This window comes from Mauremys mutica, chromosome 1, assembly GCF_020497125.1.
Source record: "Mauremys mutica isolate MM-2020 ecotype Southern chromosome 1, ASM2049712v1, whole genome shotgun sequence".
NCBI classification, from domain to species: Eukaryota; Metazoa; Chordata; order Testudines; family Geoemydidae; genus Mauremys; species Mauremys mutica.
Genome location: NC_059072.1, coordinates 126328544 through 126351373, shown reverse-complemented (window position 1 = coordinate 126351373; position 22830 = coordinate 126328544). Strand labels below are relative to the sequence as shown.

The 22830-nt window shown below is 40.5% G+C and overlaps 1 long non-coding RNA gene across 1 annotated transcript; it reads left to right on the top strand.

Moving 5' to 3' along the window:
• The first annotated feature begins 1460 nt into the window (after positions 1–1460).
• Positions 1461–22404, top strand: LOC123363847. The gene is made up of 3 exons (XR_006576916.1): positions 1461–1546; positions 3419–3539; positions 22233–22404. It is a non-coding gene; the product is annotated as an uncharacterized LOC123363847 (long non-coding RNA).
• Positions 22405–22830: the final 426 nt, after the last annotated feature.

Genomic DNA, 22830 nt, shown 5'->3' with positions numbered 1-22830 from the left:
CACATGCAGCCATCCACAAAGTGCTTGCTCTGAAACAGTCTTAAGTGCTGCTGAAGTTATACGTAAAGAACAACAGTTCCAAAAACGGGTGCTAAAATTCATGTTTTGGCACCTAAGTAATTGGCTTAATTTTCAGAAGCGCTGAGCACCTAACAGATCCATTGAAGTCATTGTAGGCACTTATTTTTGTTTGGTCTTATATTTGAAGATGTTGGCATTGTATATAAAATGTACATACACATTTCTAAAATACATTTACTTTCTACCATCAAGTATATGAGTTTAAACACATTACACTGCAGTTTCTGAGGTAAACGATTACATATGAAGTTACCATGCATCCTATTCAGCGGCAACTAGCACTTGTTTCATATAAAGGGGTTTGGTACCATTTTGAAAATGCATAAATCTCATCATATAGACAAAGTATGCTTGGTTCACTGAACCAATCACTTAGTCTACCTGTAAAAGACACATCTGAATTGTTCTGCTGGATTAAAAAGGATAACTGTAATTGGTTGCCTTTTCCAGTAGTAGCCATATGAAGTGCTAACAGTTATCTCAAGGCACATTCGAAATCTAGTGAGTACTACATTAACACTATCTTCCAGGCCCTTGGAATCATGCCATTAAGTGCTACTTGGCTCCCTGCTCATTAAAAATGATTGGCTCTAAATCAAGGCTTTTCCTTTCTTGTCTTTCACATACTGCCAGATGTCTAGGGGCCAACTCTCTTCTGATTTTGAAACTGTTTTACACTGGTGTAACTCCATTAACAAACTGGATTATTCCTCTAATAGCCTGGTATAATTCAGAGCAGATTCAGTTCCCTGTCATATTTTTCTTGTGGTATCTTATTTTTTTATTATTATTTTCATGTCTAAACTTCCTTTGAAAATAAGTCTTTACTTAAGAAAAAAGTCTCCTTTTTATTTTTAATTTTTGTTTTGGGAAAATAAAACGTTTGATTGTCAAAATGAACCCATCAGATCTGAGATTCCTGAAAGGATTTAAAAAAGGCTCCAACCTATTACTGAAGGAGAGGCAGGTGAGAATGGGAAATGTGACACCTTATTAACATACAACAAATGATAGGTGAAAGTGTGGATCCTGCAGTTCAGCTCTGACCTTTTTTTCTTTTAAAGGCGCAGCAAGACAGGCACCTCACCTCTTCAATCTCGACACTCTAAACCTAGAACCAGACCTAGAGGCCCCATTCCAGATTGGTTTCTTCAGGTGCCCCATTCTCCAAGTGGGTTCTTCATATGAGTGGCCCTTAGGCCTGTTGTCCTCAATCAGTTTTCATGGAGATGTGGGGAAGGGGAAAAATACACAGTGCCTATGTGTATGCAATACTATAGCTTTATATCTTCCGTGAGCGCTAAATTAACTTGTAAAATAAAGTAAAAAGGAGATGAGGAAAGAATTTACCAGACATTGAATAATTTAGCCACCAAGAGAGGAAATTCCCTGTCTACAAAACCTAGAAAGCTAACAAGAATGGGATGGAGCAATAGGGATGAGAGAAGTAAAAATTGACATGTTGGTGGGTGATACTGAGAGAATGTGACCCTAAGCTAGTGTCAAGGTGAACATTTTGGGCCTGAGGATAAATCAATACTTGCCACCCACCCGCCTCAATGGGTGGGAAACTTGATGGGGCCAGTGGCAATTGGGCAATTGGGACAGCCCCAGTTGGTAAGGAGGTTAACTCATCACAATTTGTGGCTGGTTTCCAGTGTAGTACAGAGGATAAAAGGAAAGATTCCCAGAAGTAAAAGACTTGGGATTTTACTAATGGGTTTTGTGCATGTGGGAGAGGGGAAGTCTCTGTGGCAGTGGTGGGCCAAGGTTCTCCCTTTTAGAATCATATAAGATTAGGGTTGGAAGAGACCTCAGGAGGTCATCTAGTCCAGCCCCTTGCTCAAAGCAGAACCAACCCAAATTAAATCATCCCAGGCAGGGCTTTGTCAAGCCGGGCCTTAAAAACCTCTACAGATGGAGATTCCACCACCCTTTTAGTGTCCTTTGTTCTCTTTGCAGTGAAGGAGGGGATGGGAGGATGCAGAAGAGTGATCTGAGTCCTAGGCATAGGCTGAGGAGAGTCTACCCTGAGTTATGGGTTATATGGTAGGAGCCCTATTACCCCTGCACTGGAACAAGTTAAAATGTCTGGTAGGTGAGATTATGGATGATAGGTTGGGTAGTGCCCACCCCCTTTGTTAAGTTTAATAAAGTTGTGACCTGCCACTTAAAATCCGTCCCTTTGTCCTCATTTGCTGCCATGTCTACATCAATGTATTGAAGTCAATGGAGAAGGTGGGGCAAGTGTCAAAAGAGTTTTGTTAGTGTAAAACAGAATAGCCCCCCCCCTTTTTTTTTTGCATTAAAAAGACTATACATTGTAAACATTCTTAATCACCAGGTTTAACTCTTTGGCTTGCGTTATGCAAAACTAGACTAGATGATCATAATACTCCCTGTTGCTTTAATCTATAAAACTATATTTTGGGGGAAGGAGGGGAATGGTGATAGTAACACAAATCTTCTCAAACATGAGTCTGGGGATTGTTACTTTTAGCAATTTCTTCCTCTGGTAGGTCTTCTCCCAACATTGCTGTAGCTAGGCGCTGCTTTAATTCACCATGATAAGGGTGCCTCCCTTCTTGATCTAAATAATAATAGTACCTAGTTCTTATTTAGTACTTCTTGACAGTAGATCTCAAAGCACTTTACAAAGGAAGTTAGTATCATTATCCCCATTTTACAGATGGGAAACTAAGGCACAGAGAGGTGAAGTGAGTTGCCCAAGATTAGCTAGCAGGCCAGCGGCAGGAGTAAAGCCCAGATCTCCCAATCCCATGCTCTAGTCACTAGACCACATCATCTTGCAATAAGACATGTTCATGTGGTATTGTGAAATTCAAGGTCAATGGGAGACAAAAGGAGACTCCTACTCCACAATGGTTTCTGCCACTGTACCTTAATCACAATCGTATGTGTAATAAAGTTTCATGTCAAAGGAAATATGGAAGGATCAGTACTTCAAGGAAGATCAAACACCCTCAGCTAACCTCATTGACAATGGGCTGGGACTGTACTACAGCATCAGTAGCAGGTACAAACATAGGAATGACTTTTCCGTAGACAGCCAGCACCGTAAGGTCCCAACCCTTGGATTGTAGGTGTAGGTGGACTTCTGGACTTGTGGGCAGCCCATTTGATTTCAGAGGGGCTCTATGTGGACTCAGTGGTCTGCTTGTGCGGAGCCAGTTGGAAGACTGAGGCCTAACAGTTTAACAATATTCCCTGGCCTGCTTAGAAACACTGAAGAGATGACACACTCATTTCGCAAGCTGGAGGGATTCCCTACTGCACTGCAATGTTTACTTTAATGTATTTGCCTCACTACACGCAGATTCTAAGGAAAGGAGCACTTCTGGGCTCTAGAGGAAGTAGATATCATCATATCTGGAAGGCAGAGGAGTGAAAGAGGAGAAAACTCATCAATCCAGGAAACCCTTTTGGGGAGAGAGAGGGTAAGGTGCAACTGTAGGTTAGAAAGTACCGCATAACGCAAAATGTCACAACTTAGAAATGTATCTTCACATTTCTGATAAACCCGTCCCTAAAATGCATGGTTAAAATAGACAAAAGACATGAATTGTAAAATAAATATAATTTTCTTGTCTCCCAGTTTTTACTCCTCCTCATCTTGCATTACTCTGATTCCTGCTGATCTTGCATTAGTCTCATTTATAATACCTTTTGTTTGTATCTTTAGACTGTCTAGTATTTCTCAGCTGTGTCTCATTTGGTTTTATATTATGTCTGATGGGTCCCATTCTCTTCTCCATTGTGTCTCAGATGTTTTATGACAAGCTACTAAAATAACTTTTTAAAATAATGTAAATGAATATAGATTTTTCTGAAAAAGTAGTAATTACACTAGCTAATACTGAACACACCGGTAATCATCGACACACAGCTCTGCCAGTATATTTGATGCAGCCATGAGCCAAAGCAACCCATTTTTCCAATCCTGGGTTTTTGATAACTTTCAAGAAAAAAAAACTTTCTTGGGTTTCACAAATATATATATATATATTAAAAGATACGTGGTTTGTCATACAATGAAACTCGAAAATGATAAAGAAGAGTGATCTTGATTCTCATCTCCCACCTTGTAAATAACAAATTAACTCTGCTTAATGTCTTTGCTCATATTAGTGTGGGGTACAAAGGGATGATTTAATTTGTTGAGTATCAAGTAATTTTTATCTCCAAAATATGAAAAAAACCCTATAGTCTAGCGAAACAAGAAATGGTAGGCTAAATCTTAATAATTGTCTCTCAATGCCAATTCAGGGGTGGGATTCCCACTGTTTTGGTCTCATGGGGTTCTTGTCATGCCTCAGGGACACTGATTAAAGACAAACAAAATAATCATAGTTATTAACTATTTTATTATTAAAATGGAAAAGAAAGGGGGAAAAACAAAACAAGAAACCTAACACAAGCTGGAAACAATGGTTACTTCAGTTACAATCTTGTCGTATGTCTCTCTGTGGAGAGCTTTCAACTAAGGTTACACATTAAGATTGGGTCCTCCTTTGGTAGGGACACTTTGTTCTAGGTAAGAGAAGTCCGGTTTCCAGCCAATGGGAGCTGCAGAGCCAGCGCTCAGGCTGGGGGCAGCGCATGGAGCCCCTGTGGCCACCCCTATACCTCGGAGCCGGAGGGACATGCTGGCAGCTTCCCAGGAGTCATGTGGAGCCAGGCCTGGAGCTTGCCTGCACTGCTAGCCGGACTTTGAACGGCCCCTTTTTGACCGGGTATTCCAGCTGAAAACCGGACACTTGGCAACCCTACCCGACAAAGGTATAACAATTAGAGCTGAATAAATAATTGATTTTTTTGATTCAGTGGCCAAACCAAAAAGTTCAAAAACATTTCTTTTGGGGTTGACCTGAAATTGAAACTTTTTTGGGAAACTTTTTTTTTCAGCACAACAAAAAATCAAAACTTTAATTTTTGGGTCAAACATTTTGTTTTGTTTGACCTAAAATGATATTTTTATTTGGTTTAGCTTCATTTTTGGATGTGTTTTACCCTTTTATATGTTTTATGTTTTTATTCTTTAAAATATATTTAGCTAAATTTCTTAACTAAGTATTTTTAAAACATTTTGTTTTGAAAATGTTGAAACAAACCAGTATGACTTTTTCAAAAGTTTCTTTTTTTGGCTAAAGCTATTCACCCAAATTCTCAAATAGTTTTGGTCAACCCAAAACTTATTTTTCAATGAATAAACTATTAATCTCCCAGCCCCCCCAAATCACCCAACTCCAATAACAGATCTAATGGCTGGAAGCTGAAGCTAGAAAAATTTAGTCTAAAAACAAGGTGCATATTTTTAGCAGTGAGTAATTAACCAGCCATTGGAACACTTTACTAACAGCTGTGGGGGATACTCAATTGCTCATTTTTAAAAAAAATCAAGACTGGATGTTTGTCTAAAAGGTATTCTCTAGTTCAAAGAGGAATTAATTCAGGGAAGTCCTGTGGCCAGTATTATACAAACAATCGAACTAGATGATCACAACAGTCCCTTGTGGGTTTGTAATCTATGAATCATACTTGTTAAAAAGATACATTTCATGCATGACATTTTTTGAGAGTTGAAAATGTTTTTGCAGTGCATTTAGGGTTTTACCTGGGTCTTCCCAGTATGCTGTTGACATATCCAGATGCTTTTGGAGCATGTGCCAACCTTTGCCCATTACAGCTAATAGCATGGCCATTCTTATTTTGTTTTCCTTTTTATCCAGCCACATTGCAATTTTGTTGTTTTCCCACTCTGATCTAAACAATGTCCAGTTGCTAATCACGTTCCCTTTCATGTCCATCTGCTCAGGGACAGGATTATCCTATGCAGCCATAATTATTGTTTTCATTTGTTTTGTTTATCTCTATGTGTGTTTGCAATATTCTTAGTTTCTGATTTTCATGTACCTGAAGGAGCTAACTCATTTCTGACACCGTGTTTGGTGCTTGAGCATGTGACAAGGTGTACTACTTCTTTAATGGAGTTTATGGCCAAAATATTCTGGGTGCAATCAAGGAGTACTCTGAGCTACCCTGGGAATGGAGCTAGATATAAACAGGAAAAAAAACCAGCTGAATTAGAGAGAAGGAATCATAAGTCGTATTGGCTGCTATGGGTTGTAGGTCCCTGGATATTAACCTGACCAAAGCCCTAGAGATTTTATTTTTTGGGTTGTAAGTATGGTTGGTCTGATTCAAGGCTCTGAGGTAAGGATCTACTGAACAGTATTTAGTTGTTCCTTCTCTGAACTGAGGCCTCCCAGAAAGGGAGAAAGCCTGCCTGCATCAAATAATAAAAGAACCAGGACTCTGTCTGCTGGGGTTGGTTTGGAAGCCTTCTTAGAGGGTGTGATGAAGCAGCACTGCCCCACACTAGCCCCAGCAGTGTCAGACCAGTAGCACTGATGGTGGAAGTCCCGCCCAGTCCGTACTAGGCATGCTCCAAGTGCTTTGGGAGTATAAAAGGAGGGACCTTAGCTCAGTCTGGGCAGGTGGCCACAGGGGAAGGACCTGACTGGGAAGCTCCTATGAAGGACCAGCCACTGCCCATGAAGGCACTGGGGACGGAAGCCTCTCCAGGCTGGCTCGAAGCCCTACGGCAGGAGGAACCCGAGGAGGCGACTGACCCAGAGGCCTGCAGTGAACCTAGGGACTCGTGGGAGAGACCCCAACTCTCAAGCCGGTAGGAAGCAACCCGGGGGGTGGAGGGGATGATGGACTACCTTGCCCCCGGTAAGACTCAGCATGTTTTGGTAGGACCCCCCTGTTGAGCCAGTGACAGGATCCTATGCTGTGATTAGAGCCGTAGGCCAGGACCCGGTGGAGTGGGAGAGACTCTAGCCATTAGCCCGCACCACCCTGCAATCAGGAGCAACTCTATGGACTCTGGCCATTAGGCTGCATTGCCCTGTAACCAGAGGCACAAACCCTCACAGAGGGGATATGATTGGTTAGTCTGGTTTTCGCCTTCCCCTTCCTGGATCCCGTACAGAGCATAAAGTGAGGCTTTATTCCTTCTTTCTTATCAAGCACTTTCTGACAGTAGAGTTCTCTCTGTGTGTATACATAATCTAGTATAGCTCCCCCCTGTTGGGAAACCATTTATTGTAACAGAAAACATTCTGAGTCACCCAAAGTCAGTTGCCAATTTTGAAAAGAAGTGCTGAGCACCTTGCAAACTTGCACATGCATTTAGCTGACTAACTTTAGACAACCGAGCCTGAAAATTTTGGCTTTGGGCCTTACTGCCAGCTGAGGAAAACAATGAAATCTGTCAAGTATAATCAGCAGTACAATAACACTATTGCAAGAGAATTTTCTCTCTAGCTCCTAATCTCCCTTGACTTTAGTACACAATAAAGTACCAAGTCTGCTTCCCTTCACAAATTACCTGAAACTTACTATCATGAGAAGCCTGTCACATTTAATTAAATAGAAATGCAAATCTGTTTCAAGAATAATTACTTTGAAAACACACTTAATGAGCTTGCATTATGCCTCAGATTTCACAAATTGAGTGCAGGAAGAGTACTTAGACCTACTTTCAGATATATGGCATAAAAAAATCTTATGTCCATAGTTGCCATGAAGGTATGGCTGACACTTTAAAAAACCAAATATATACCAGTTTTTGTTGTAGTTTTTTTTTAAAAAAAAAGACCATATAAAAGAATCATATGGGTTGCTAATTTTTGTTTTGAACAGAATGTAGTACTTGAGTACAAAAATACCGAAGTCCGGTAAATATACATTGTCTATACTTGTATAGCATAATCTGTTTTTTTCTAAAACTGGTACATAACATTCCCTTTTGAATGAAGATAACATAATTAATCATCGATGTGGAATAGTTGTGCCAATGTTTAGTTATGTTTTTGAAAGATTCTACTGAATCGAAAGAGTCCCCTAAACTTAAAATGGGGGACACTGTTGGAATTTGTAATCTCTCTCAAACTGGAAGAAATTTAAAGTTGATCTCTGCAGTGTTGAACAGTAAAATATCCTGCTGCACTGTCAAAATGTTCAAATATTGTAGTTAAAGACCAACGTCTGTCCCCTTTAATAAAATAGGAACAAAGCTGGTCAGATCAAACAGTGATTTCACAGATGTTCTAAATGAAGTCTTCCTATTATTCATTCAGTTTTAACTATGAATACAACCAAGGATATTCACCTCTTGGTCACCAGGTCGACTAAAACCAAAAAGTGACCTGCATGGCTGTTCATTGGCCTATGTGAACCCAGTTGCTAGTTTCACTCCCTAGTGGATCAGGGTCCTGTTCAATGCACAATTGACAGATAAGCCAAGGGCTGAATAGGCACAAACACTGACCAGTCCTGTAGCATTAGTGGCTCTTTCTGGGGAGGGCTGAGGCTCCCTGGGAATTAGCAGAGCAGGGACCTGTTGCTCATATTGTAATGTCACTTCAGTCTCTGGTGCTGATAGCCCAGTAAGCATAATACAGTTTAAGAAAAAAGATCACAATACCTCCTCTTAAGATTTATAGTCCTTTAGATCTCTATCAGGAAAGACACTGTGGGCCAGTGCTTTGTCAGTACAGGCACAATGGTCCTGTGGTTAGGGCAGGGCCGGATTTCAGTTAGGCACAGTAGGCATGTGCCTAGGGGTGTTCTAGGGGTGCCTAGTGTTCTAGGGGTGCTTAAAAGTGGGTAAGAAGTTTCATTTTTATGGAAAATACAAAGGTCAGTGGTAGGCAAAGGGGGCACTTAAGATGCTGTGCCTAGGGGTGCATAAGGTGTAAATCCGGCCTTGGGTTAGGGCATTAGCCTGGGAATTGGGAGATGTAGGTTCAGTTCGCTGCACAGCCGGCCCTCTGTGTGACTGTTGGCAGGTCACCTGATCCATCTGTGGTTTAGTTCCTCTTCTGTAAATGGGGATAGTACCACTATACTGTACAATACTATACTAATGAGGGCCATAAATATTTAGAGATGTAGCTTTATGAGCCTAGATTAGTACTTTTTTTGGCTTATTTGAGGCCAAATACAGCTTGCCTTAGTCTTCTGAGTAATCCTCTATTGATTTTCTTTGGATTACACAGGTGAGTAAAACAAGCTGGATTTGGCCCTGTGTAATTGATTTCTCACCCAAGAGTCTAGATCAATACAAATAAATACCTGACAAAATGCGTACTAAGTAGCAAACACCAAGCCAAATAAGTGGCAAGATAAAAAGTTTACATCAAATCTTGATTTGATTTTAGACTATCAGGAAAACTTCCAGCAGTGAGACCTTGTAGACCACAGAATGAGTTCTCAAAGGAATTTTCTCATCATCTAAGAAATTGAAAACCAGACTGGACACACCACTACACTGTGGGGAATGATAATCTTGCCCTTGCAAGGCAGTGGATAAATAATGACCCAAAGGGTCTTTTTCATTTCTATCTTCCATAATTTGATATTTGTGGCTTGTGTACCCCTATAGTGTCTTCTTGTGTGCATCCGTTTGTGTGTTATTCAGAGCATAGAAGCAGATGCAGTATTTTGTGGCAGTGTAAGCTTTGGCTGTTAAAGAATCATATTTCATCTTGACGTTGCTATGGCTCACTTGCTGGCTTCAACTCAGCTTGTCTTTAGAAGCCCAAAGGGTAAGAATCTCCATTAGTTAAAAGGAAATTGCAGGTATATAATTAGTATGCATTCTGTTGGCTTGGTAACCACTGAACTACTAAATTAAGTATCAGCAGAAAATGTAATTACTCAGATGTGTAATGGTTACAAAGATCACTTTTCTCACCTATCCATTACAATCTTTCTCTGGCAAAACAAAAGGAATTTGCTGGCAGAAGAATACAATAATACTTACTGCCCACTCTTACAATATGTTGTTGCCAGAACTCATTTGAAATGGACATAAAGTCTTTGATTGTACTTTTCTTTACTCCACTCCAATCTATTTGGAACCAGAATGCTAAATCCACTCCTGAACAAAATATTTATTTTGTGTTGTGTAACTAATTGCCTACTTCTGCATATTCTCATTGTTCACAAAATAGTACATTTGGCAAACATGGATGTGTTAAGTGTGCCAGGTCAATTTCAGTTAACATTGGGCTGTGTTACATTGAATTGTCTGATGTATGCCAGTGCAAGAGTTATGAGTTTTCATACTCAGGACCACATATTAGAGAGAAGCAGAGGAATTCTGCCCCCTGCTCTGGTCTCTACACATTGCTTCAGTGGCACATAGGGGGCCTAGCCAGGCCACTGGCTACATGGAGCCAAAGGAGCATTCCCCCCTGTGCAAGCATTGTGCTGAGCTACTAAAGGGTGACTTATGCTGTCTCCTCTGGCCCTACAAGTCATTTTTACTTTTAATCATTTTAATGTATTACTTTGATACTCTGCCAAATAGAGGTATATGAATACAGGAACATTAAACTGTCTACATTGTGTATTACAATTAATAGCCAGGAAACAAAACTCTGATGCTGGGCTATTTATTGTGCGAATGCAGGCATGACTACAAATGATTTTCAGAAACAAGCTAAATGACATTTCCAAAGTGAACTAATGCTTGTGAAAGATCCTGGAATACCAGCCTTAGTGATAGATATCCTATCTCTCTGCTGTCCTAAATGTTGAAAATCCCACTACTTTGATGCATTACAATACTCCCATTCTTGGAATTTAGAATAGTGTTTAAAATCTTTCATTTTTAAGAAAATGGTAACTGTTTATAAATTTCCTGGGAATCTTGTTTCCATGTTTTTTGGCTGACAAGTTTAGGTAGGCTGCTCATTCCGTGTGTTTTGTCTTTTCTTGGCCTCTTGGACATCATCATTTTGAGATGAGATCTCTTTTCCTTCACTTATTCATGGAGTATTCTCATTGCCTGTTACTGCCACACTAATAATCTATCTTTATATTGTTCTAGCTTTGAAGGATAGGCATGTTTGCATCTTCACTTGTGATTCAGCATAGGCTGGTGCGACTGTCCATTTGCCTGCAGTTATGTTGTTATAGACAATTATCTCAATATTTATATATGGATAAGATTTATGAAATGAGTGCTTTGATTATTTTTTTTAATTCGGGAATGCAAGACCCCAGAGAAGTGTGGAGCTTTGTGTAAAGCCTTTATTTTACTTCAGAAACTACTGGATGTTTCACCAAATGTTTTAGATGCACATTAGAAAAGGAAAGGGTTCTTGAGAGAAATTAAAAAGAAAGCAATAAAACTATTATTTTCAAATTTGCTGACAAAGAGTAAATTTAGTTACTGAACCATTTATGATGGGGTGTGATTTACAGAATAAATAGGGGTAAAGCTTAAACCATTAGAGAGACTAGAAAATCAGGCTGTCCCTACTGTAGGCAATAGCATGGTACTTTGCTAAGGAAAATGAGTCTGAGTTCAAGTAGGGCTTATTGTTCCATTAAGGGGCGCTTCTGATAGGCATTCTCTGTGTTTGGAGAGTTCCTGGGATCAGTAGACATGAATATCACATGACATACATTGGTTTGTCATTTGGACCAATCCTATGAACCCCAACTTTGGGGTAATTTCTCCCATACTTGTCCTTGTCTTACCTGATCAGTGTTGTCTTAGGGTTTCTCACAAAAACTGAATCAATCAAAAGATGAAATAGTCATTTTCTCTTATAAACATTATCAATCTAACCATCCTTTAGGCCTTTCTCTGCTGCACAGATGCTGTCACTAGTTTGGTCCTGGGTTTTCTGAATGAATGTGTCTGAGCATGAAGACTTGACAATGGCAGAATAGGAATAATGTTAATGCTACACTCTCCCTCCCCAAATTATTGTACAGCTCTCAGTGCTTTGACAAAGTAAAGCAAATTTTATACAGTAAGCACAATAAAATAGACATAAAAAGCAGAATATAATATAAATGACGGCAAGGGATTATAAGTATTGGATTAACAGTGGTCATTCTAAAAAACAACTTTGGAGAAGGAAAAAGCTAATGGAAGAGGACAGGAAGCTTGCAAGCTGGTAAAAGTCTTCTAGATCAATAGGGCTAACAGTATTCTGGTAGTCTGTCCAGGATGTATAAACCCCCACTGTTTTGGTTTATTGGTATTTGGTTGTCTGGATCTTTCCAGCATAAATCTTGGAACCCAAATTGGTTTGTCTCAACTGCAGAGACTCTAGAGCTAATTCAGTCATATAATGTACTATGGCTTTGGAGGTACCTTTCCTAGGTAATTAGGGATGCATTAACTTGATAAAGGCTCAGTCACTGGATTAATTTACATAAAATTGAGAACCAAGCCTTAAGAGCTAGCGTGCAACTAATTACTGTGCACATTCTGATAAAATATTGTTCTATCTTTACATAGGACAACAAATGTGTACAACACTGATACTGACTTCAGCATTTCCAAAGTATTTTTTTTCACATCCAGGGTGGGGAGACTATAGGTAATTTGCTGTCTCATAATTAACCTGAGCACTTGAATAAGTGAGCAGAACATTAAAAAACAACAACAAAAAAACCCATAGGTCATTTCAACAGGACTTTCTACCAAGATGTTTTCTTGTATAACAAATACTGTTAAAAAGAGTATCTTGAACACAACAGCCAATAAACCTTCCAGCAAAGGGCAGCACAAATTTGAAGCCAGAACAACTGTTACATTACACTGCCAGCAGGCACTGATCAAGCTTCAGAGTTTGCACTAATTGTTTTGGCATCCAAGTTTCTCCCTCCACCCTGCAAGCTCTCCCATCGCTAACGTGTGCTCAGTAGTTTGTGCAAATTGCAAGCAGGTGATGACGGAAACAAAAGTCTTCATCAGAGCAAAATGTCCCTTATTAAAAACTGTTTTCCATAGGGTGCCATAGGGCCATTGCATATAATGAAAGTGTGTGCCTGATAACTAGTGTAAGCGGGAGAATGGTCCTGCTATTGTGGGGAACTTTCCTGGCTTATACACTACCCCGGTGAAGTGGGCTAGCGAAAGGATCTGAGTCCCTGCTCCCACTTCCTTTACCCAGAGACCTGCCTGACCTCAAGGACTCCCCTTCTACTCTCCTGTGTGGCAGAGTTCTCGTAACCCAAACAAGGCTGGGCCCAGGATTCCTGGGGGGGGGGGGGGCTTGACCCCCAACCTTGTAGTGGTCACTTAAGGCAGGGGCTAGGGTGTCCCCACTCCAGGGTGCTCTCTCTGCACTGGATGCTTCCCTGACCCACTGATTATTACATACAATCCAAAGCTCTCCATGGGCTGCTTTTCTGGCCCTTCTGGATCTCTGGCACAGCTCTGCCCCCCAGCTCAGCTTGGGCCCCTGCTTTTCCTTAGCTGGGTCCCACTCTGTCTGCCCCAGGCAATTCCAGCTCACACACAGGGCAGGACCGAGACCCACCCTGGCCTCCTGACTCCTTGATTAGCCTGCCTGACCTGTCAATCAGACTGACCTGGAGCATTGGCCTCTCCCATTGTTCCTGGGGACTGTCAGTCTCAGGGGTCCTGATTTCCCATCAATCCGTTCCCCTTTCTTTTAGTACTGGGAAAACCAACCAAAAACCCCCACTGAGTTTTAGTAAGGGGACAACAGTTCCCTTACACTAGGTTAGCTTTAGAGTTGCAAGAGAAACTGTGCACTGTAAAAACACACAATTCTCATAGGGCTGAACTTAAACTCTACTTTCCAGTTCAAGAGCTACTTGTTTTTATCAGGGGCAGGAGTGTAGCAGCAGGGGCATATGAATAGAATGTGGGTTTGCATGTGGTAGAACGAGTGGCGGGAAAATCTCAGATGGTTCAAGGGCTTAGTTTGATCAGAGATAGACCCACACCACAACATTTAGATACTGCTCTCTAGTTCCCATGTTTTAAAGGGGTGGGATCTGGGGTTCTGCTTCAGTCTCATCTCTTTAGAAGAACTTGAAATGAGGATCCATAGTTACATCTGAACGCTTAGGTGAGTTTGGGTTCTGGTTTGGGCCCATTTCCAATTCTGATAAGTTTTCTAAAGCTGGAAGCTTATTTGAACCCTAGAAATGAGGCTACAAATCTCATAACAGACTTTTTTTGTAATGTCTAAGTGAGGAGGTGTTTGCAGGATTGGGGCCTTAGAGTGGTGTTTATATATATATATATATATATATATATAATATAAATTTTTGTAATCTCTCTAATTCCCTTTCTCAAAACACTAATAGCCATTTCTCTTCATTGAGGCCAACACAACGAAGTTGGAGTTCATAGGCCAGGTCATATAGAGATATGATGAGCACTGAAACATTAGGAACATTTTCAAAGAGTGTAAGAGTCAAAGAGTCTAAACATTAAGAACATTTTAAAGAGACAGGAAGATTTTGAAACACAACTCTAAAAATTCCTTTTATATTTTTTCCCAACACTTCCCAGAAAAATCCTGCCCTTGGATAATGTTGCATCTAACATTGCAGAGGGACTCTTTCGATATTATCAGCATCAAGAAATCAAAAATCATGAATCAAATCCCCCAAATCATGAGATTGTTAACAATCTCATAATTTTTGGGGAGCCAAAGATTACATTATGTTTTTTGGTCTGTGTTTTGAAGTTTGAACTCCTCCTCCCCATCTGCAGGGTGTGTGTGTGTGTGTGTGTGTAACAATTAGTGTTGCCCACTCGCTGCAATTTATTAGGTGTGGTGATTTCAGCCCCCCACTGCATGAGCTCTCGCCTCCACATTTGCCCTGCTCCTAACCAGCAATTAATTCTCCCTGCCAACCTCCAGCTCAATCTTGTTCCTCAGTCTCCCCATCAGTTCCACCCTTTGTCTCACTTCTCCTCTTGGGGACCTTCACCCTCCTTTCCCATGCCTATGGGGAGGGGGGAGGGTAGCAGTGGGAGTCTCCTCTCCCCTTTCAGTGCTGGGGAGGGGCAGCTGCAGGGCTCTTCACCCCCCTCTGCCCCTTCCCAAGCCAGGTGTTGTGAGGAGGCAGGGAAGAGGGAGCGGAGCTGCCATGAGCTGCTGGGCTCTTCCAGCCCCCCCCCTTTCCCCAATGAGAATTTCTTTGGATAGCTGAGGGGATGGGAAGCAGGAGAGAGAGAACTCTTCCCATAGAAGCGCTGATTGGTTGCTCACCCTCTGGAGGCAGGCAGATGGGGCAGGCAGACAATCAGAGGGAGTTGTCCCTTCTAGTCAGGGTTCAAATTCATCATGAAACTGGCTTCAGCTCAGCCAGAATCCCATTACTAGGGAAAAATATCATGAGAATTGGCAATACTACTGGTAGTTTTTTTTTTAAACATCAGGCTTCTAACAGAAAGCCAACTTCAGCCTTAACTGTGGAGCAGCTACTGCCAATCCATAATAAGCATCAGTGTTTAAATCACTATTATCACTTTCTCTGTCTACTTTGGAAATGTCTGATTAGATCTCAGAGTTTAGTTGTGTGTTTCATTGCAGGACTGAAAAAGGTATATGGCCATGGGATTGCAAAACTCTTTATTTTCTTTCCAAAGCATCATGACATTGGGAAGAAGACCAGATTTCATTTTAAGAAACTTAAGAAAACAGTCCTTTTAAATTATACATTGAATTAGCTTCTGATTAATCTTTGACCTATAAGGCATAAAGGAAATCTCCAGCTGCTGTTGAGATATGACAGTTTCCAATTAAAACATGGAGGAAAGTGGCTTGGAAAATGTTAGTTTTGTGGACTATTTTAATGTAAGTTTCTATACTAAGCCAAAACCTAAAAGTATAAACCATTACAAAAAAATCCCAAAACAAAAGTATTCTATTCAAAATTGGACTTTAGATTGTTTTCCCATGCACTCACATTCAAAGAGAACAAATACTTTACTGTAAGTTATTTATTTGTATTATGATACCACCTGCATCCCTAGCTGCAGGACCCCATTGTGTTAGGTGATGTACAAACCCATAGTAAGAGACAGTGTCTGCCCTGAACAGCTTACAATGAAAATGGAGGGAATGGAAAATAAAGGCACAGAGAGGCAAAATGACTAGCACAAGGTCACACAGCATGTCAGGGGCAGAGCTGGGAAAATGTCTAAGTCCTGAGCAGCACCATGGGACCACACAGACTCACAAATGAGGTGTTCAACCTGATTTGAAATGTCCTCAGCAAAACAAGCCATAAATATTCATGAAACAACACGCATCAGGTAATGGCAATAAAAATGTTGGGTCAGATCCTACCATCAGGTATAGCCACGAAACCTCATTGACTTCAGGGAGAGGCTGCTAGGGTGCAGCAGAATGCAGACTTGGACATATGCACAGAAATGGCAGTTCAAGCTGTCTCTGCATTATATCTACTACTCTTTAATTTGTTGACACTTTGAGATACCAAGATCAGAATATGCTTTTACTCTCACCCCAGACAGGAATTAGATAATAAAATAGAGATGGTTCCCACCTAGCTGCCTCCTGGTATCTTCTCTTATGTCTTAAGACCTCTCAGCTATATGGGTCAACTCTTTTTATTGTAACCAGGTCAGATGACCCAATCTGACATTTTATAAAACGTGATCCCATTAATTTCAAACAATAGTGTAGACACTCCCATTGACCTCAACATGCTTTGGCGCAGGCCCATAGTAAATTGAAGGTCTATTTAAAACACCTTTTTTTCTGCCCAGACATCACAGAAAGAATACAGAGGGGGGGAAAAGAAACCCTGTACACAGCCAGATTCTAAATTAAGTCAGTTTTTCCACTTGGGGGACAGGCTTTGCTCCACCTCATGGAATAGCTAAGTTTTCATAGGGTCAGAGTGGGAGCTCCCTAATAAAGTCTGCGGGGGAATTAAGTAACTCAGCCACACTCCCTTTTTGGGAGGATTCCCTACACTGAGGGCTCGTAATACTGTAATTTTCTCTTCTCGGATTGCTCAAGAATACAGTGTTAACTCTTTCACTGACAGCCAGTGGTTGTGTTTATCTACAGAACTATTAGAAAAAAACGTATGCCTTCTTATACTTATAGAAAAGAGAAAAGTCAAAGTCAGACAAGACAGTGCTTTCTACTAGGCAAAGACTTGGCCAGAAAAAATAAACCTTGCACCATGCTCCAAGATCTAACAAACCTGGGTTCTAATGGACCCCAGAGGGAACAAGATTCATAATGAAGGACCTTCCACTGAGAATGTCCTGCCTCCATGCAAGAAATGCATTCTTTAGGTTTTAAGGCCATTAGATCAGAGGTTCCCAAACTTTTGTTATTGTGTACCCCCTTCTAGATCTACCATCTGCCTGCGTACCCCTACTCTTCTCATTGCTATTCTTCTCAATGCTACCTGTCTAGCCATCTGTCCATATTTCACGGTTACATACAGATATAGTTACAGTATGACATAGACAACCAAAAAAAACCCCTGATCAAGTTCTGAGCTTAGTTAGACTGGACAGTTGCTGGGCAACTGAACCTGTGCTGTCATTGGAGGTACAGGCTCTGTACGTCAGCGTTTCTGCGAAGCCGTGTTCTCACTGGTACATCTTGAAGTAAATTAAACTACCGTATTTTATATAACAAATTCCCACACAGTTTTAAAGCTTTGTCTCAGTAGCCTATTATGAAAATGAAGTAAATAAAATAATTAAATCCACCATTATGCAATTTCTCCCTCACGCACCGCAGAGATGTCCTCAAAGAGAACTCATACCACAGTTTGGGAACCCCTATGTTAGACCATCTGTGCTAACCTCCTGCATAACATAGAATTTCATCCAGTTACTCTTGTATTTAGTCCAATACTTGTTTTGACTAAAGCGGAAGTACCTTACCTTTCATGATGGCACATGATAGAGGCAGGCAGTTTCAAAGATAGCCTGGTCCTTACCCCTATAGTTTTACAGATTCAAATTAAAACCATGAATTACAGCCAGAAGTAAAGAAAAGCCAGCACTGTCCCAGGAGAAAAGATGTGACTGGATTACCTCCATAGTCTGAACTCATGAACTGGGCTCCTGCATTCCCCAGTAATTGAAGCTTCTTAGTAGAATTGAATTGGCTTTTTTTAAAAACATTTTACACACACACACACACACACACACACACACACACACACACACACACACACACACACACTTAATTTCTTAGTTTGAATCAGGCCTGGTTTTGGTGGTAGTTTTTGGTTGTTTCTTTGGGTTGAGTTTGGGTTTTTTTGGTTGAAAACATTAAAATAGATTTAAAAAGATGTGGAACACTGACATGACCTGTATCAGTTCATTGGCTGAGAGAGCAAATGTGACCTTTAGGTGTATAAACAGAGGAATATTGAGTACAAGTAGGGAGGTGATATTGCTGCTCTGTATGACATTCGGGAGATAATTACTGAAATACTGTGTCCAGTTTTAGTGTCTCCACCTAAAAAAGTGGTTGGCAAATTTGAAAAGATTCACAAAAGTGCTACAAGAAAGATCAGGTAAACCTGCCTTACTAAAGAAACTCAGTGTATTTAATTTATTAAAGAGAAGATTAAGAGGTGACTTGATCATAGTCTATAAGTACTTGCATTGGATGAAGATTTCTGGTAGCAGAGGGCTCTTTAATTTAGCAGACAAAGGCCTAACAAGATTTAAAGCCTGGAAGCTGAAGGTAGACAAATTCAGACTAGAATCCATCACTTGAAGTCTTTAAATCAAGAATAGATTTCTTTCTTAACTTCTACTTGAGCTAGAGCATATCTTTAAGGGTTTGATGTAGGAATTGCTTTGTCACATTCCATGGCCTTTATTATGCAAGAGGTCAGAACAGATTATCATAAGGGGTCCCTTCTGGCCTTAAAATCTCTGTATGAAAAGGACTCCCAGATTGCAAAGTTCTCTGGCAAATGGTGGACATGTTCTATCAACAGCATGGTTACGAATATATTGGGGAAAACAACTTGATAGGGGCTGTGGCTAACTTAAATTAATATGGCCGTAGGCACTGCATTCTCAAATCTCATCCATGCACTGGAAAAGCAAGAAAGGTGCACTGCCTGGATCAGATGAGGAAGTTTTGTAGATCCTACTTTTGTCAGCTGGTGATATTGATGTGTCACTAATGAAACTACAGTAGAACCTTAGAGTTATGAACACCAGAGTATGAACTGACCACTGAGCAGTCAACCACACATCTCATTTGGAGCTGGAGGTATGCAATCAGGCAGCAGCAGCAGAGATTAAATAAATAAATAAAAATACAGTACAGTACTGCGGTTAAACATAAACTACTAAAAATAAAGAAAAAGTTAAAGTTTTGACAAGGTAAGAAAACAGTTTCTGTGCTTGTTTCATTTAAATTAAGATGGTTAAAAGTAGCATTTTTCTTCTGCATAGTAAAGTTTCAAACCTGTATTAAGTCAGTGTTCAGTTGTAAACTTTTGAAAGAACAACCATAATGTTTTGTTTAGAGTTATGAACATTTCAGAGTTACAAACAGCCTCCATTCCTGAGATGTCCGTAACTCTGAGGTTCTCCTGTAACGGTATTGCACACCAAAACACCTCATAGTCTCCCCATGCAGTTCTCCTCAGCCTCTGCTCCGCTTTGCCTTAGCTGCCCCAGCTTGAGGAGACAGCTCCTTTCTCCCTGCCAGGAGTCATTAAGGAGAAGACATATCCCTTGCTCATCGTTTAAATAATCCCTCCTTCCTGAATTTACTCCCACTTCTACATCTTGCTCATCTCAACATTTCTTTGTGTCTACAGTCTGCAACTCTGCTAACTCCCACCCCCAAACCAAATCAAACCTCCCACATTTTTCTCCCATCACAGCTTTGTCGGTCTCTTGGAGTCCTCAGCCTTCTCAGACATAGCTCATTAGAGAAGGAGGAAATTGTCTTCCTACAATTTACCCCAGCTGGGATGTTACTGACATCTTTGACTCTCATCACAGCATAATTCCTAGCCCCTCACTGTAGTCAGTAAGTGGATACAGGCACAGAGAACCTAAACCTGATATAAGAGAACTATTCAAGATGTTTTGTTTTTGTTTTAAGAAACAACCTCCAGTATATGAGCTTGCTATTAATTTGGGGATAAGATCTGCCATTTGCTGCAGGCCAAACTAAACAACTGTTAGGTAAAATTGCCAAAGATGGAAAATTGAAGGTTGTTATGCAGGGAACTGATACATAACAATATATACTAATTATAGATATTCTTTTGTCCTTTACCTCTATGCAGTGTCTTTGTCTGAGTCAAAGGCCCTTTTCAAAAAATGATCTGGAAAAGGAGGTAAACAGGGAGGTGGCAAAATTTGCAGATGATACAAAATTACTCAAGAGAGTTAAGTCCAAAGGTGACTGTGAAGAGTTGCAAAGGAATCTCACTAAACTAGGTGACTGGATAACAAAATGGCAGATTACATTCAATGTTGAGAAGTGCAAAGTAATGCACACTGGGAAAATTAATCCCAATTATACATACAAAATGATGCTAAATTAGCTATTATCACTCAAAGAGATCTTGTAGTCATGGTGGATAGTTCTCTGAACATATGCTCAATATGCAGTGGCAGTCAATAAAGCGAATAATGTTAGAAACCACTAGGAAAGGGAAAGGGATAATAAAAGAGAAAATATCACAATGCCACTATATAAACTCCATGGTAGGCCCACAACTTGAATACTGCATGCAATTCTGGTCACTCCATCTCAAACAAGATATATTAGAATTGGAAAAAGTACAGAGAAGGGCAAAAAAAATAATTAATGTATGGAACAGCTTCCATATGAGGGGGGATTAAGCTGGGACTGTTCAGTTTAGAAAAGAGAGGACGAAGGAGGGATATGAAGGAGGTCTATAAGATCATGAATGGTGTGCAGAAAGGGCAGAAAGAAATGTTATTTACCCTTACACAAAACCAAGGGGTCACTCAAGGAAATTATTAGGCAGCAGGTTTACAACAACCATAAGGACTAACTTCACACAACACACAGTCAATCTGTGAAACTCATTACCATGGAATGTTGTGAAGGCCGAAAGTGTAGCTGCATTAAAAAAGGAATTAGATAAATTTAGGGAGGATAGATCCATCAATGGCTATTAGCCCAGATGGGCATGGACTCAATTCCATGTTCTGGGTGTCCCTAAACCCCAGAAGTTGGGACTGGGTGACAGAGGATGGATCACTTCTTAATTTGCCCTGTTCTGTTCATTTCCTTTTAAGTATCTGACATTGGCCACTGTCAGACAGGATACTCGGCTAGATGGACCATTGGTCTGACCAAGTATGGCTGTTCTTATGTTCTTAATTCTGCTTGCAAGAGGTGCTATTTTAGGCCCTGATACTGTGAGGGGCTGGGAATTAAGAGTGCGCAAACCTCACAAACTTGGTCCCTTAATCAGTGGTTCCTCAGTGGCCCTAGTCACCCCTGTGCAGTGGGTATTATCCCCTTTTACAGAAAGGTAAACTAAGACTGGCAGAGGCTGAGCATCTTCCAAAAAACAATGAGTAAGTAGCCGAGCCAGGGGTAGAACCCAGCCACTCTGACTCCCAACATCCTGCTCTAGAGCCTGACGGAAAGGTTTCCCCTGATTTCTGTGATTTCTAATTGCCTGCCCTCGCTCCACCCAGCTTAAGGTTTTTAGAAAGCTAACATCAGTGTGGTTTCCAGACCTTGAGAGAACACAACCCGTAGGGGGGCTGTGAACACATAATTTCTAGCCTTTCTTCACCCTGTTTGATACTATGTCTGTGCTTTGTTCCAGCGTAGCCCATGGCAGTGGGCTGGGCAGATAAGACTTCACTGAAATCAAGAACACACACATGGGCACAAAGAAAACAGTCAAAATGCTCATGCAGCAAAAGGATTTTGTTTCACTGTTTAAATGAAAGTGTTTGGGATTCTCTGTAGCCCCCTGTATCTGTTTTTATATACATGATGACTGGCTTTTTTTAAATCTGAGAATTTGAATCAAAAGGCACTTTAATCCAGCCAGCTCATCACTCGTTTTTTCAGTAATTTTAGGATGCAATTCAGTAGGGATTTCTTACTGCATCTCAATAGATTATTACAACTGTCTGTTCCTGTCTTTGCTCCTAAGGATCAAGGGGAAAAAAACCTATGTACTTGAAAAATCCATTGACTACAGGAAAGGGGGAAGAAAGTCCTTCCTATGAAAAGACAACTGAAATGGAACAGCAAAGCATTACTAATCATTTTGTGTTTAACATATGTTAGGTTTCTCCTCCTTATCACACCAGCCGGCATTTGATCGGAGAGGTGGCACTGAATGTGTGGCGTCTGAATGTCAGCATCCCAGGCTAGGAAAGAAGAGCACGACTTTTGACATTGTCTTGTATATTTGCAGGTGTCTGCATTTCTTAAAGAAAGGGAAAAGGAACTTTGAGTTCAGTGTCTAATTGGGGCCCAGGTAAATAAAAAAAGATTAGCAGCTTTTGGCTGACCTGAATTATGAGAGCCTGGATCAGAGCTGTACTCTATTGCCCAAGTGTCAATAGGGAAGTATGAAATGTGAGATCAGTTAATATGGATTTTAACGTACATTTTTCTCTATCTACATGATTAATACAGTGGAGTTCTCAATTATTCATCTTTCATTTCGAGCTCTCTATCCAATCCAGACTCATAAAGCAGAGAATTACCCAAGTGGGGTGTGTGCATAGACTTGATGGAATTCGATTTTTATTTTCTTTACCATAGAATGTTGTGAATTTGGATAATATCAATGTATGTTTAAGCATTTTACATTGTCACAGTTGTGGGAAGCTATGGGTGTGTATGTGTCAGACAATAATTTAATCACAGTAGATGTTGA